Source organism: Helianthus annuus, chromosome 10 (genome assembly GCF_002127325.2).
Source record: "Helianthus annuus cultivar XRQ/B chromosome 10, HanXRQr2.0-SUNRISE, whole genome shotgun sequence".
Classification (NCBI taxonomy): domain Eukaryota; kingdom Viridiplantae; phylum Streptophyta; class Magnoliopsida; order Asterales; family Asteraceae; genus Helianthus; species Helianthus annuus.
The window spans coordinates 140,074,845-140,091,893 of NC_035442.2; the positions used below are offsets into that span (position 1 = coordinate 140,074,845).

At 40.8% G+C, this 17,049-nt stretch overlaps 1 pseudogene; it reads right to left on the bottom strand.

Moving 5' to 3' along the window:
- Positions 1-4,098: 4,098 nt before the first annotated feature.
- LOC118482707 overlaps positions 4,099-17,049 on the bottom strand; it is a 39,580-nt pseudogene continuing 26,629 nt past the window's right edge.

The window sequence follows — 17,049 nt, forward strand, 5'->3', positions numbered from 1 at the left end:
TCATCATCATCGGAAAAACGAGCAAAGGGAGGGGGGCGCTGTTTCCGTTGTTCAGATTCACCACAGCCGCCGCCGTTAGCGGCGGCGCCGTCTTCATCCGTTGGCGGCCCATGCTCTGCTGGTCACCGGATATGCCGTCGGTTTTAAACGAGAAAGAGGGAGCTGATGTGGTGTGGTTGTCGGATCAACCCGACGCCGGAGATGGAGTCCGGACGTCGGCCAAGCCATCGAGAGGGAACAGGGTAACAGGTTGTGGGTGTCTATGTTGTGTGTTTGAGAGGATGAAGCTCCTTATTTCTGGGTGAAAGATAATGGAAGAAGAAGGGTTGAGGGAGTGTGTGTGCGCTCGCCGGAGGAGGAAAGATAATGGAACTCGGTATTTTGAAATTAGGAGAGACAGATGAAAGTAAATTAAAATAAAATGAGAAGAGAGAAACATTAAATAGAGAGAGAGATGATGAGGAGAGAGACAAGCATTAAATGGAAAGAGAGTGGAGATTTGACATTTGGGGGAAAAGACCAAAATACCCTTTTAGTTGGCATAATCTGATTGGTTGAGAGTGGTTCTCGCGGTTCTTACAACTGGAGGTGGTTTTCATTTTAGCGGCTCCTTATATGTGTGTGTGTATATATATATATATATGTATACATACATATATAGATTGAAGATCCTGTACATTAATTCAAAAGTGTGAGAAGTGTGAGAAATATTGTGAAGATGACATGTGTCCTCAATCTAAATTAATTCAAAAGTGTAAACAACTAATTTTCTTATTGATTTAATTAATTGATAACCTCCCATAAACGCCACCCTTAATTATAGGAATACGAATTAAGAATTAATCTACGAATTTGTGCCATCTCGTTCATCAGTTATTAATTCTGAAGATCGCATAATGAAAATTTATAGAGTGTTGCAGAATGAAGGTTTTTATATAACACTACAAATCTCTATAAAACACTATGAATAACATATAACACCATATAACCCTTTTATAAGTCTATATAACACTACAACATTATATATAACACTGCAACCACCATTCAGAAATGTATAGTGTTATATATTTTTATATTGTTTTATATAGTGTTATATGGTGTTATATAGTGTTTATTGGTGTTATATAGTGTTATTATAGTTTTATATAGTGTTATATAGTTTTATATAGTGTTATATGATGGATGTATGGTGTTATATAGTGTTATATGGTGTTATATGGTATATATGATGTTATATAGTGTTATTTAGAGTTATATAGTGTTAATATAGTGTTATATTTTCCTGTGATAGCATGTATATGATAGATGTATAGTGTTATATATATTGTTATTTAGTGTTGCATAGTGTTATATGATGTTATATGGTGTTATACGGTGTTATATGGTGTTATATATTTGTTATAGCAGTTACATATTTCTGCATTTTTTAGAATGTCCGAATTTTAGAATAAGTTTAAAATTGAATCGCTAGAATTTAGGAAAGGTTACCTAATTTGAAACATATACAAAGACACTATTACCTCTATAATTTTCAAATCAGTCCAAATAATTAAAACACAATTTATAATTTGGTCCCTATTGATCTCAACCATTAAATCAGAGATCTAATTGTTTAAAACACTTCTTACACTTTAGACAATTTGTACACTATCCCTACCCATATATATAATACCAAATCTTTATACATTTATAAAAAAATGTAACTTGATGTGTAATAAATAACGCATTTTATTGATCGAGAACATAGTTGAAAATCCTGGTGTAATATTTGGTATAACATGACAACCTTCAATATCTTTCTTTCTTACAATTACCTTCCTTTTTCCATCATGTTTAGCCTTGCATTAGACGACTCATTTGCACGTAGGGCTGTAAACGAACCGAACGAACACGAACAAGGCCATGTTCGTGTTCGTTCGATAAGGAAATTAACATGTTCGCGAACTGTTCACGAACGCATACCGAACATAAGTTTATGTTCGTGTTCGTTCGTTAAGGAAATTCAGTTGTTCACGAACAGTTCGTGAACATTGTTCTCGAACACAAACGAACGCAAGCAAATAAAAACAAACGCAAACGAACATTTAACTTGAAAATAAAAAAATAAAAATATCGTTATCCTTAAACATTGAATATAAGTAGTTAAATACAACCATCAAATGATAAATCAAAACACAAGAAGTCTGCTAGACCACCAGACGATAAATCAAGTTTAACTAATTTAGACATAATTATCCCTAAACATGTCTTAGAATGTCCAAATTTTAGCTACTTAGAAAAAAATAGGGTTTCAAGTTTTCAATATTTTAGATAAAAGGTTTATTATTTATTATTTTTTTTGATATAATCAAACAAACACGAACGAACGTAAATGAACATATTACCGAACGTAGTCGAACAAACGAGACCTGTGTTCGTGTTCGTTTGCTAAGCTAACCGAACGAAAATTTTTGTTCGTGTTCGTTCGTTAAGCAAATCGAACGAACATAAAAGAACTTCCCGCCGAACGGTTCACGAACTGTTCGCTGAACGTTCGGTTCGTTTACATCCCTATTTGCACGAGATGACGATTGTCTGTTTGTTTGGTGATTCTAGATACACGAATGATGTCAAAGAAATAAAAAAGTGATGTTGAATTCAGTCTATATGATGCGTTATCTCCATATGTTTACCATCATGCAAGTTTACAAACGATGTACCATTTTGAGTTCAAGGGATTAGAGAACATAATGGTTATTCAGTATTTTAATGTATGACAAGAACTCAAGGATTATATTAATGGAAAACGATATCGATATAACCAAGTGTCCGAACATATGTGTGTACGAGTGATGTCTTTAATTATGCATTTTAATTATTATAGTTGTATGCACCATATCAATGAATATTTAGTATGTTTATAAAAGGTTTTTTCAACTCTGTTTAAAACAGAATCCAAGATAATCAATTTTGTGAGCATTTTCGTGGGTGATTTTTGGTAATGGCAAATCAAAGATTCAAGTTTAACATGTATCGTCTAGGCCACAAGTATAATATAGCAAATGATTTTCCTATGTAGACTCAAGATATGTATGTAATTTCTCACCAAAGTCTACATAGGAAAATCAGTCATGTATGTATGAAAGGAAACCAATTATTCATTTGCTCACGAGAGGAAAGCAATTTCTCACATCAAAGGGACGTTGCCACCGACTTAAACTCAGCCAAACAGGAACATGACATCTTCTGGCGCTTCTGAAGAGAATCCCTTTCATTCTGAAGGATGTCAATTTCTCCATGTGCAACAAACATATCCATGAATTTCTCATCTTAATTTACACCAAATAAGTCCAGTCCCAATGCTACCATTAGACGTTCACAGCTAAACACAAGCAATATATAAGTTTCAACATCGATCTAAGTCGGTTTGATTTTAGAAACAAACATTGATATGCATTATAAAAGATATATACCATGGGGTTAGAAATCCTGAATTCAAAGCTGTAGTTAGACTCCGTTCAACCAAAACTTCACGTATACGTGCAAAATGTTGTGCCGCATATGAGCATATCTCATTGTAAGTTGACCCTAGTTGCAAACCGCTTTGATGAGCCACATTGCCCAACAATTTGTTTTCACCTAGTATTTTGGGATGGCGTTTTCTTGCTCCACCTTCAATGAAGTTTCCATGTTCCGTTGGTTGGTCAGGTACAGTCATATAAGTTACCTGATCCTTGTTATTGTTATTTACTGGAGGCATGTTTTCTTGATCTGAAAAATCAAGACATGATGTCTGGTAACTGAAAGTAGAGTTTGAGCCCAGCCCAAATAAGAGATCAGTCTCATAGCAGACTTGAGAATATGGGCTTTTGACCGGATTCAAGTGTTGTCGAATGAGTTGCTTGCGTTGTTTTGCAAGATCTTTTATGAAACAACTGTATGAACGCCTTAAAATAGCATGAAAACCGACATTCCCATCCATATCCCCAGTTTTGATCCCATCTGTATAGCTAAACCACAAGTTTTTGTTTTTTTTTCTTTGTGTTACTAGTGGTATGAAGTAACACATTAGAGTTCTTACAGTCAAAATCAAGGGTTTGATTTTTCTCCATGGCAAGATCAAAGAGGTTTCCTACACAAAAGGATGCCGTTCACAAGCAGTATCAAGAAGAGGTGCAAGCCAGCACGGGCAATCTTTGCAGCAGCCTCTTCAATTCCCCTTCCACCTCCTCTTCTAGTGTGTGCAAGTGTTATATTTGACATCTGTCAAAAAAAAAAAAAAAAAAAAAAAAAAAAAAGAGCCATGATGTTTAATTGAGCAGTGACTTCGCTGCAACCTTGTTCAAGCAAAGCTAAGATCGCAGGTGTGGCTTCTTTATATCTCCTGTGAAGCTCAGATTCCAGATAATCTCTTAGGCGACTGATGACGGGGTAGCCCAAAACCAAATAAAATGACTTAGATACATGAATGCTCAAAGGGTTAAAAGGTTCAAAGGTTGAAAATCCGGGAGATGAGATAAAGCAAGACGCAAACACTAAGTAGTCACATCTCTGATTGCTTCACCAACCTCTCCAGCCGCAAAAGTAAGGCGGATGCACAGAGCACAATCTTTTACCCGCAGGTCAAAATGCTTCCACCCCAAAAAGGGTAAGTCCCCCACTGCAATCAGGTTCACTAGTCAACAGCTTCCTCTTTGAGCTAATGCTTTCCCTATAAATGTGACACTTCATTAAGTGTGAAAAACATTCCTAGACCAGCTCAGCTCTGATTCTCGAAATCTCTGGCCATTGTTCTTGAGTACTTGCTTCATGCAAGTCACTTTCTTTCACATTCAACACACACATTCCTTTTGTTCATACATCCGAAACTGAACACACTTCAGTGTAGGATCTCGAGCAAACAACAAAATTAAAAATAGTGAACCTCTTTCCACGTCTTGCAAACGTGGGGGGACCCCACGACCTGCGTTAGGCAAAGTTGAACCCTTCAACCCTTCTGCCTAACCAGCCCAGCTACCATCCTTGGTCTATTATTTGTTGCATCAATAAGTTGGCGCCTACCGTGGGGCCACACCACTATTTTTCTTCAAAAGACCTAGTAGTGTAGCTCCATTCTCTTGAAACTACCATGTCAGAAAGTGGACCCAGGGAGAAGTGAATCAGGTTTCAAACACCTCTACCCCAAACACTAGCCAAGCTCATGTGGCTATACCAACTTCTTTCTCGACACCGGGAAGCACTCCCGAGTTTCTCACCTTCAGCACTCCAACTCCATCCAGATCAGGGGTCCCTTCCCCTAATGTCGATGTTTCTGGCACCCCATCACATGTTGAACGTACCCCTAAGGGGGTCGCCAACAATTTCCTTGAGTTGAGGTCTCTCCTCAACCAATATGTGAGTAGGGAAAGGGACAAGGGAGTGAGGATTCGTCTAGACTATGACGAGCCGGAGCCAACACTATCTCCTGGACTCCCCATCCCTCCTTTTGCAAACTCACAACCTCTGGTGTCTAGGGATGAGGCTGGTCCCAGTAATCCTCCTCCAAACCCTAACCCATATTTGTCCGCAAGGCCGAATCCTACAACATATCCTCTCTTTTCGTCCCAACCAGCTACAAACGGTGCTTCTTTGGGCCATGAGCTGACCCTTGACCAGCTCCTACAGTCCCCAGTGACGAGTATTCCACCCTCAACAACAACTTCATGGGAACAAGCTTTGTCCGTACTCCCCTTGGCACGAAGTGCTGTTATGAGCACTCCCTTGGGAGTTAGTTGCCCAGTTGCACCTGGAAGCCTTCAAGGCTTCAACCTTATGCCCCAGATGATGGCCCAGATGATGGCCAGCTTCCCGTGGCAGCACTTTATTAATCAGGTGCTAGCCACTCAAGTGAATAACAATAACAACAACAACGCGGGTGTAAGGGCTGAAGAAGATTTGGCCAAAGCTTACAAGCCGAGTAACCTCTCATGCTTCTCACAGCAAATAACCGACTATGATTTTCAGACGAAGATTAAGATGCCGTCCCACATCAAGACATATGATGGGACTGAAGATCCTGAAGACCATCTTCAGATCTTTACTGCTGCTGCAAGAATTGAGAAATGGTCAAATGCTGAATGTTGTTTAATGTTCATGTAAACCCTTATCGGATCAGCCAGAATCTGGTTCAATGATTTACCTGCTCAAAGCGTTCGAAGCTTCGATGACCTCAGCAAGGGGTTCCTGGCCAATTTTTCCAGCAAATGCGATACGTTAAAGATGCTACAGTAATCTTTCAGATAAAACAAAGGGATGATGAAAGCCTCCGAGAGTTCATAGAAAGATACAAGAAGGAAGGTCTAACATATGTAGGGGCAGATGAAAAAATGAGAGTTGCCGGTTTTATGAACACCATTACATCCAAATTTCAACAAATCCCTACCCAAGACCTTGGAAGAAGATCTCGAAAGGGCTGAAGACCACATCCGGGGAGAGGAGGAAGTAGACATTAAAGAGCAAAGGAAAAGGGGATCCAGCTGGCGAGGCCATAGCCCAGCTAGAAAAAGGGGGGGACTTTAACTCCTATGACAGACGCCAAAAGGGTTCAGAGCAACGAAGGTCTGAAGGCCGGAACCCTTCTAGCAGGGAGAAAGGCATAAGCTTCACACCCCTTACCAAGACCCCTCAAGAAATCCTTGCAACAGAAGAAGTCAAGCAAAACTTTCGGCCTCCTAGGCCTCTCCCCAAAAGCAGGAAGAACGAAAATTCCACACAATACTGTGAATTTCATGAAGAAAAAGGGCACCACCCCAATGATTGCTTCCAGCTTAAGAAAAGGATCGAAGAAGCCGTTAAGTCTGGGGAACTTGCTCACTTGGTGAAGGGAGTAAGGGACAAAATGGCCGAAGGAAAGGGCAAGGAAGTCAACATGGTGGATTATGATGGAAAGGTTCCACACAAAAGGAAACTGTTGGAAGCTTGGGAGCTTCAGTGTGTTTGCTTCCCTCCAACGGAGAAAGACCCTCTTTCAAACCCTCTCGTGGTTGAGGCTACTGTGGGAACATTACAAACAAGCAGAGCATACATAGACACTGGTGCTACCACTGAAATCATGTTTGAAAAGTTCTTCAACCATTTGAGCAATGCAGAACGTTCAAGGCTTCAACCCTCTGGGACCTCCATAAAAGGTATTGCCGACACACCCCTTAAGCCTTTAGGGCAACTGACCCTAAATGTTCGTTTCAGCGAAGGTCAGAAGGAGAGAGTCCAACCACTCACCTTTGTGGTTATTAATATACCTTCAAACTATGATGTGATCATTGGAAGGCCGGGGCAGTGTGCATTCTATATGGTTGTGTCTGTTGGCCATGACACTGTCAAATTTCCTACCGAGAGGGGAATAGCAACCTTTCAACCTACTCAGGAGGCCTACATGGTTGAAGGTGAAAGTTCCAAAAGTGAAGAAGAAAAGCAAAGGCTAATTATAAACCCTAAGTACCCTGAGCAAATGATAAGGGTCAATCCAAGCCTTTCACAAGAAACTCTCTCATATCTTGAAAAGTTGTTGACACATTATAGCGATGTCTTTGCTTAGTGCCCGGAAGATATGACAGGCATCCCTTGAAGCATTGCTGAACACGAGTTGAAAATACCACCCGATGTCAAGCCTGTTGTCCAAAAGAAGCGAAGTTTAGCACCTGAAAGAAGCTTGGCTGCATGCCAAGAGGTTGAAAAGCTTGTATCAGCCGACATTCTCCGAGAAGTCAAGTATCAATCCTAGGTTGCAAACCCGGTCATGGTTCGAAAGCCGGAAAACTCTTGGAGAATGTGCATAGACTTCAAGGATCTTAACAAGGCTTGTCCCAAAGATTGTTACCCGTTGCCAGAAATTGATCTCAAGGTTGACTCCCTCACCGGTTACCCATTCAAGTGTTTTCTTGATGCCTACAAGGGTTACCATCAAATCCTCATGAAGGAAGAAGATGAAGAAAAGACCGCCTTTCACACGGACAAAGGGATCTTTTGTTACCAAAAGATGCCTTTTGGCCTCAAAAACGCTGGAGCAACCTACTAACGCCTAGTTGACAAGGCCTTTACAAGTCAAATTGGTAGAAACATGGAGGCATATGTCGACGACTTGGTGATCAAAAGCAAAACGGAATATTAAATGCTCGATGACATCCAAGAAACCTTCAAGAACCTAAGGAAGATCAACATGAAGCTTAACCCCGAGAAATGTTCATTTGGGTTTGAGGAAGGTAAGTTCCTAGGGCATATTGTGGGAAAACAAAGCATTAAGGCTAATCCAAACAAGGTGAAAGCTGTTCTTGAAACCAAACCACCGAGAAGCAAAAAGGAGGTTGAAAGCTTAAGCGGGAAGCTTGCAGCCTTGAAGCGTTTTACCTCAAAATTGGCTGAAAGGTCTTTACCTTTTTTCAAAACGCTCAAGGGTTGCTCCGATAAGAAGGACTTCAAATGGACTGAGGAGGCCGAAGAAGCCTTCAACCAAATGAAGCAACACCTAGCTTCCCTACCTGACATTGCAGCCCCAGAAACTAGAGAATTGATCTCGGTATACCTTTCAGATGCTGAAGAAGCAATAAGTGCGGTCCTCACCATTGAACGAGACAAGGTTCAGGTACCCGTCTATTTCTTCAGCACAACTCTAAAATTGGCTGAAATCAAATAACCTCCACTGGAAAAACTTGCTCTAGCCTTAGCCCAAACAGCTAGAAGGCTTCGAAGGTATTTCTAAGCACACCCTATACAAGTGGTCACCGACCAACCTATTAAGAGTGTGTTTCAAAAACCAGAAAACTCGGGACGATTAGCCAAATAGGCAATGGAACTAGGTGAACATAACATCACCTATGTCCCAAGAAAAGCCATCAAAGCCCAAGTCTTGGCTGATTTCATTGTAGAAGTCCCAAAGCAAACAATCACTGAAGTGAACACAGCCGCCACTGAACCCTCAGACCTTGAAGCCTGGAAGCTTTTTACCGATGGGGCTTCAAGCGTTGAAAGGTCAGGGGCTGGGCTTATTCTGATCAACCCAGAAGGGTTAGAATTCACATATGCTCTTCGCTTTGATTTTCAGACCACCAACAACGAAGCTGAATACGAAGCACTGATAGCCGGCTTAAGACTAGCTAAAGAAATGAAGGTCCAAAAGCTTGAAGTGTTCACAGACTCGTTGCTGGTGTCAAGCCAAATGAATAATAGTTACATTGCAAAGGAGCCCAACAGGAAGAGATACAAAGAAAATCCAAAGAATTGATGAACACCTTCCAAACATGTACCATCAAGCTAATTCCCAGGTCTCAAAACAAGAAAGCGGATGCCTTGAGTAAACTCGCATCTCTCACTTTTGCCCACCTTACCAAGAAGGAATTGGTAGAAGTGTTAAAAGCTCCGTCAATTGATGAGTTGGAAGTTCAAGACGTAATCACCGAAGAAGATCCAAATTGGATGACTCCAATCAAGAAATTCCTTAAAAATGGTGAATTGCCTGCTGATCAAACAGAGGCTAAAAGGATTAAGATCAAGGCAAGGCAGTACGTACTCCAAGATGAAATCCTCTACAAGAAGGGTTACCTTACACCCTTGCTAAGATGTGTTGGTCCCGAGCAAATCCAGTATTTGGTCAAAGAGGTTCATGAAGGTATATGCGGAGCTCATTTTGGAGCTAGATCGGTGGTTGCTAAACTAATGAACCTTGGGTATTTTTGGCCCTCCATGCACCGAGATACCACTGAGCAATTATGGAAGTTTGATGCCTGCCAAATTCATCCACCAGTCCCGAAGAATCCCAAGCATGACCTTGTCCCAATAACCTCAGCATGGCCAATTTATAAATGGGGAATGGATATCGTTGGTCCATTCCCACCGGCCAAAGGTGGAGTAAAATTCTTGTTAGTGGTCATAGATTATTTCACCAAGTGGCCTGAGGTTAAACCACTTGCAAAAATCATGGGCAAACAGGTCATTGACTTTGTTTGGGAAAACATTATTTGCCGTTATGGATTACCCGGAGTACTTATCACCGACAATGGAAAGCAATTTGCCGAGAAGCCTTTCAGCGTTTGGTGCAAAGAATTCAGAATCACTCAGGTTTTTAGCTCAGTGGCATATCCATAGTCAAACGGTCAAGTTGAGAGGATGAATCGAAGCATAGTTGAAGGAATCAAAGCCAGATTGGGAAGGTATGAAAACAATTGGCTTGAAGAATTGCCAAGTGTTCTATGGGCCATAAGAACAACCGAAAAAACAAGCCACAAAAGAACACCCTATAGCTTGGTATTTGGGTCTGAAGCTGTGATTCCAGCTGAAGTAGGAGTTGTAACACAACGAATTGTCAACATGGATCCCGAAACAAACCAAAAAGAGACCATGTTGAACTTACAACTCCTAGAGGAAGCACGAGACCAAGCTGCAATTCAAGAGGCCAAGTACAAACAACGAATGGAAGCCTACTATAACAAAAGAGTCAAGAATGAACGTTTCAAGCTAGGAGACCTGGTGCTTAGAAACAATGAAGCTAGCAAAAAAGAGAACCAAGGAAAACTCGGCCCCGAAATAGGAAGGCCCGTATACCATCCTTGAAGCACATAAAGGTGGATCTAACAAGCTAGCAGACTCAGAGGGTAAAAAGCTTCCAAGACACTGGAATGGAAAAACCTTGAAAAGGTTCCATGTCTAATCAAGAAAGATTGGTTTGTATTTCACAAAGTTGTATTTCAAGAGTTGACCACCTTTTGTAACACAATGTCTCTTGAATGAATGAAGTTGTTTATCAAATTTGTCTTTCTATCCTAAAATCAGGTTGAGAACCTAGCAAAAAACTCCATGGCAGGGGCCATGTAAGGGGATGAGCTCCCAGGCCACATCGCTCAATAGGTTCAAGGGTTGAATAGACCTATATAAGGGGTGAGTTCCTAAATCAATACAACTCCATGAGACTTATTATTAAAAAAACAAAGTTGTCTCATAGACGGGTTTGAACAACCTACAACAAATGTTCCTTAAGCCTTAGAAAAAATAATCAACAAACAGGCTTACGAAATCAAATGAAAACAAGGAAAATAATGAATAGGATAGGTGCTATGTCTTCTTGTTAAAAATACCAAGGCTAAGTTACTGTAGCGCTGAACCCTTTAAGGTATAAAAAACATGAAGGCAACACAAACCCAACAAAGACAAGATTACAAGGAAAAGAAATAACCTAAGGAACAATGCAACAACTTGAACAAAAAGTTACAAAACTCAAAGATACAAACCAAGTCATGAAACTAAAGCCAAGTCACGAAACTAAGAAGCCTTGAAGGCTTCAAGCTACATATGTGACAACCAGAAGCCTCAAAGGCTTCAACCTACATACAGGATAGCCAGAAGGCTTGAAGGCTTGAAGCTAACCAAACTCCCTTAACAAAATAAGACAAAAGCATAAAAACACAACACAAGGCAAATAGTTTAGCATAACAGCATAACAAAGAAAGTCTTAGCAAACTTCCTAATATCCAAACAGAGTTAAAGCAAGCCTTAGTGGCTTGCAAGCCTAAGAAATTGTTCAAAAGGCCATACAGGCCTATCACAACCACATAACAGGAACCTTAAGGGTTCCTGCAAAACCTAAAAATTGTTTAAGTTAACATTACAAACCATGAATTATTTTAAAGAGTGCTAAGAAAGCTACGAATATTATGCATCGGTGGAAGGCTTAGAAGCCCCAGAACTGTTACCTTTGGCCTTTTTGGTCTTTTTGATCTTCTTAGCCTTCGAGCCACCATCACCACCGACTGCTGAACCCTCCAAGCTTGCATCTTTGGCAGCATCAAGTTCTCCCGAGAAGGTATCCTCGCTATCTCCTAAATAGGAATGTTTCCTTGAAAGAGAACCAAGCACATCGAGACATACCTTCTCATTAAGACCATCCGGTTTTAGTTCCTGCAAGACGGAGAGGGGCTTACCAAAACAAGAAGCAACCTGGCTCACATACGGGTACGTCAGCCTCTCCATCTGCTCAACAGAACCCTTGAAGACTTCAGAAGCTTCAGGACGGTACAAAGGAGATTTTTCCAAAGGATTGCCAGATTCATGAAGCTTATAACCTACAATAAGACCTTGATGTTTCCCCAAGTTGAGCAGTTTAGTGTAAACTTCACCAAGAACAGAATTAAACTCTTTAGAGTGAAGAAGGTAGGTAACAACTTGATGGAAACCCTGCTCAATAAGCCACTGGTTATCTCCAGTGGCTTGGGCAACCAAAGCCTTTAGGCCATTTTTTCTTCATTGAAGGCCTTCTGTTGAACAACCAAGGCCTCCCTATCAGATTTCAGCTTCAACCGATAAGTTTTGAAACCCTTTTTGAGATCATTCATCTCAATCTCATGCCTTCTCATCAATTTACCCACTTTTTAAACCCAAGCTAACTCCTTCTCGGAAAAACTATCAATCTCTTTCTTCATAGCGGCCATTGAAGTTTTCATTTTCTCCTTCTTCTTGTAGGCTTCCTCATACTCCTGCATGCCCTTGGCAAAACGGGTAACACCTTCAGCCAACAAGGCTGAAAGGTTGCAGGAACTTAGCATCATCCTAGAAATAAGATGATCAGCCTCCATCTTAGAAATAACACTTCGAACGCCGGGAGGAGCAAAATGAGCTAGGGCTTCAGCATAAACAGCCGGATCTTTGAAGCTATCTCCAACTTTAACCCCCCAGTTGGGTACATAAACCTCTTCACCCTCGGAACCTTCGAAGCTCTCAACACTTTTGACAGACGAACCCTGAATGGCAGGAGTGCTACCTTTCTTAACCAACTTCTTCTTTTTACCAGAAACAATCAACTCCTTCTTCTTACCCTTGCTGACATCAATAGCTTGATCTGCTGATACTTCAATATCATCACTAACATCGATGGGCTCTGAACCAGATGGCTGATCAGCACCTATCAGATAACGTTTCGAATGACGAACGAAAGCCTTAGAACCAGTAGCCTTGGTAAAACCCTTGACATTGGGGACATTCACATATCTGGAACCCTTGAACCTATAATCGGAAACCCTAACAATCGCATCCTCACCCAGAGTAGCAGCAGCATCATCAAAGGCAACATCAGAAGTGTCATCATTTTAATAAAATCGATTGCAGACATAACTGCAAAACAAACATAAAAGCATATCAGAAAGCAGGAAACAGGAACATAACAACACAAGAAGAGTAAAGGCATACCCTTCCCATCTCTCAAAAGCACCGGGTCTCGATCACGTTTTTCCCACAACTTACTAAGACCCAATAACACCAACAAATGCTCGGGAAAGGGACGAAGCCTTGAAGGGCACTCCCTAAGAGTTTCTAAAAAACGAGCATTTATATCAGAAGCAGAAGGCTCAGGCTCATTCAAAACGGCATCCGGGTGCCTCCAAACAAGTTTAAAAGGAACAATTTCCTCGGACACCCAGAAAAACTGGTCCTTCCAGACACCAAGGGTAGATACCATAGACGAAATCAAGCAAGTGTCAACTTGAGTGGTCTCGAAGGTAAACCAGTCACCATTCTTAGCCAATCGGAAAAAGCAGCGAAACGATAAAAGAGTTGGGTCATACCCTGAAGCCCGGCACAAAATTTCAAAATGTAAAACCCTAGCCATACCAAGGGGATGAATCTGACCGAAAGATATGCGGTAATACTCCAAGATATTCAAAACAAAGATTGAAAATGGGTGACGAAGGTTAGAAAACTCGAAATGGCGACAGTATAGAGCAATGGAACCAGGGGGACATATATCGATCGAAACGTCACAAGCCGGTGCCACCGGTTTAAACTTCATCCCTATTCCCCACTCCATACAAAACAAATCGACTTCCTCTTGAGTCATTCGGGAAAAAGATTTTGCTAAATCTTTACGGGCACCCATGATAATAGAAAACGAGAAGAAAATAAGCAGTCGGAACTAACCTAATGCAAAAAGGGGAAAACTTGAAAGAGAGCAAATGATGTTCTTCTGAAAAATGTATGTAAATTAAAGAGTTAAGAAATAATATAATTAAAGAGAAGAATTAAAACCGCCGCCCGACACAAAGAAAAACTGCCACAAGTCATATCAATTGTCTTGTCAAAATTCAAAATTCAAAAAGCCCAACCGTTTTCAACCCTTCAAGCCTCGAAACCTTGAAGCCTTTAAGCGAAGCAAATACATGTGTAAAAGTCAGAAGTCTTTGAGCTCATTTACCAAAAACCTCTGACTTGGGGGGCTGATGACGGGGGTAGCCCAAGACTAAATAAAATGACTTAAATACATGAATGCTCAAAGGGTTAAAAGGTTGAAAATCCGGGAGATGAGATAAAGCAAGACTCAAACAGTAAGTAGTCACATCTCTGATTGCTTCACCAACTTCTCCAGTCGCAAAAGTAAGGCGGATGCACAGAGCACAGTCTTTTACCCGCAGGTCAAAAGGCTTCCACCCCAAAAAGGGTAAGTCCCCCACTGCAAGCAGGTTCACTAGTCAACAGCTTCCTCTTTGAGCTAATGCTTTCCCTATAAATATGACACTTCATTAAGTGTGAACAACATTCCTGGACCAGCTCCGATTCTCGAAATCTCTGGCCATTGTTCTTGAGTACTTGCTTCATGCAAGTCACTTTCTTTCACATTCAACACACACATTCCTTTTGCTCATACATTCGAAACTGAACACACTTCAGTGGAGGATCTCGAGCAAATAACAAAATTAAAACTAGTGAACCTCTCTCCACGTCTTGCAAACGTGGGGGGACCCCACGACCTGCGTTTGGCAAAGTTGAACCCTTCAACCTTTCTGCCTAACCAGCCCAGCTACCATCCTTGGTCTATTATTTGTTGCATCAACAGCGACCAAAACCTATGTGGGATTTGTATTTTCTTCATCATATCCACCTTTGACATTTTCTTTTAGATGCGGTATGACATCTGAATCCACTTGAGATATTTGCCTCCTGAATTCATCATTTGAAACTGCACTTCTTTCTTTTGGTAGGGCCACAAAGAAAGGCTGTGTGTTCTCTCCAATGTAGCCTGATGCAGTTTCGCGTGCAATCAAATGGCTCAAGAACGATTGATTAATCAAAGACGATAAATTGAACTAATGTTCCATGAACACAGTTCTTTTCATTTTGATAATAATCAAAACTAACTAACAATGAACTCTAGAACCTTATTTATACTAGAACCTAAGAGATAAATATGACTAAACCAAATAAATAAAAAGATACGATTACTAATAATAGACTCGATAATAAAGGAATAAGATATCATTCAAATCTTCATATAATCTTCAATTCAATTGTAGATAATCCTGCATCATACTCCCCTTCTTCGAAAAAACTTGTCCTCGAGTTTTGCCTTTGGACCAAAGCCACCCGGATCGTAAGGAACATCAACCCGATTCTGAATTATTATCACACCCCACCCAAAGAAATCTACATCACGATTCATCTGGCCTAGTTCTTGACCTGAACCACCTGGGTTGAATGGGAAATTGGGTCGTCTCTTGCTCACTTTAGTTGATGAATTGGCATTGACATTCGATGGCTTGAAACCTTTAGGAATGGAGCCACATTGTATTAACAGTATCTTGGCGTAGAATGTGTGACACTAATCGGCTCATTATTAACAGTATCTTCCTTTGGCCCAACATTTTCTAAACCACCGCTACTAGTTTGTGTATAATCCATAATAACATGACAATTCTCATTTAACATCCCGGGCCCACCATAATTTTGTAATCCAACATGAAATGCGTGGTCCTTCAATTGTGATCCAATAACTTTAATTGGCAAATCAGATAGGAGAATGACAACTCTAGGAATGAAAAGCCCATCACTTAGCTTAAGTATCACCTCACCCCCATGCACTTTGTTGTCTTGCCCCATCAATTCATTTAAAAGTCTCGTAGACTTAGGTGCCCCACATGTAAAAGCCTCATGCAAAGTTTGCATGCTTATCCCATTGGCAAGTGTATCACCTCTTTCAATAGTAACTGTGATATTTAGAGCAAAGTTAATATCATTTCCATTTTGAGCTTTCAATAAAAATTCTTTATAGGTCACCCCATACAAAATATTATCATATTTAGCGGAAATTTCATCAATAAGATTGGCAATCGAAATATTATCCTTGTCTTGACTTTAAAAAAAAACAACTCCCCATAATTTTTGGAGTCATTCGAGGACTTCGTAAAAATTCCAACGGGAGATTTATCATTGCCAGTAGCCATCTTATCTCCGACAATATCAACAACACCACCATTATCGGCCGTTGAATCCTTTAAAAAATCATTAAACGTACCTGCAGATGTCTTCGCGTATTCTGCAATCTCTGTCATCAACGGCTTATCATCTTCATCTTCTCTGCATGCTTCTATTTGTTCATCCTCTTACATAGTAGTCCGGTTAAGGACCTTTTGCACGAACACACATTCTCCCACATCAGGTTCAATCCTGTGTGTATCGAATTTTGGTTCGTTCGACAAACTTTCCTGATAGATAGGTTCGAAGAACCGGGGGTGGGGATGGTAGAAAGGATGCTCCTCTTCCTCGTTCACATCGTCTCGGACGTCGGTTCCCGATTCGGTTTCCTTAACGCGCATCTCCCGTTGTAACTCAAGATATCGGACTCGTTGACGAAGCTGTCTGATCTCTTCAAGATCTTGGACTCGTTGTCGGAGCTGTTTGATCTCTTCAAGATCTCGGACTCCTTGTCGGAGCCGTTTGATCTTTAGATCCCGTGGATCGGGATGGACTCCATCGCTGCCTCGACTGGCGAATCTACGAGTAGGAGGTCGATCTTCTCCACGAGCACGTGAATAGAAAACACTCATTTCGTTGCCTCTGTCGGCGACTCTACGAGCAAACAAGTATTCACTTTCACGTCAACCCATTTGAGAACCAAAGCTCTAATACCAACCGATGTAGTTTCGCGTGCAATCAGATGGCTCAAGAACGATTAGTACTCAGTGACGATAAAAAGAACCACAAAGGTTCAAGAACACTGTTCTTTTTATTCAATAATCAACATAAAACTAACTAACAATAAGCTCTAGGGTCTAGATCTAGACC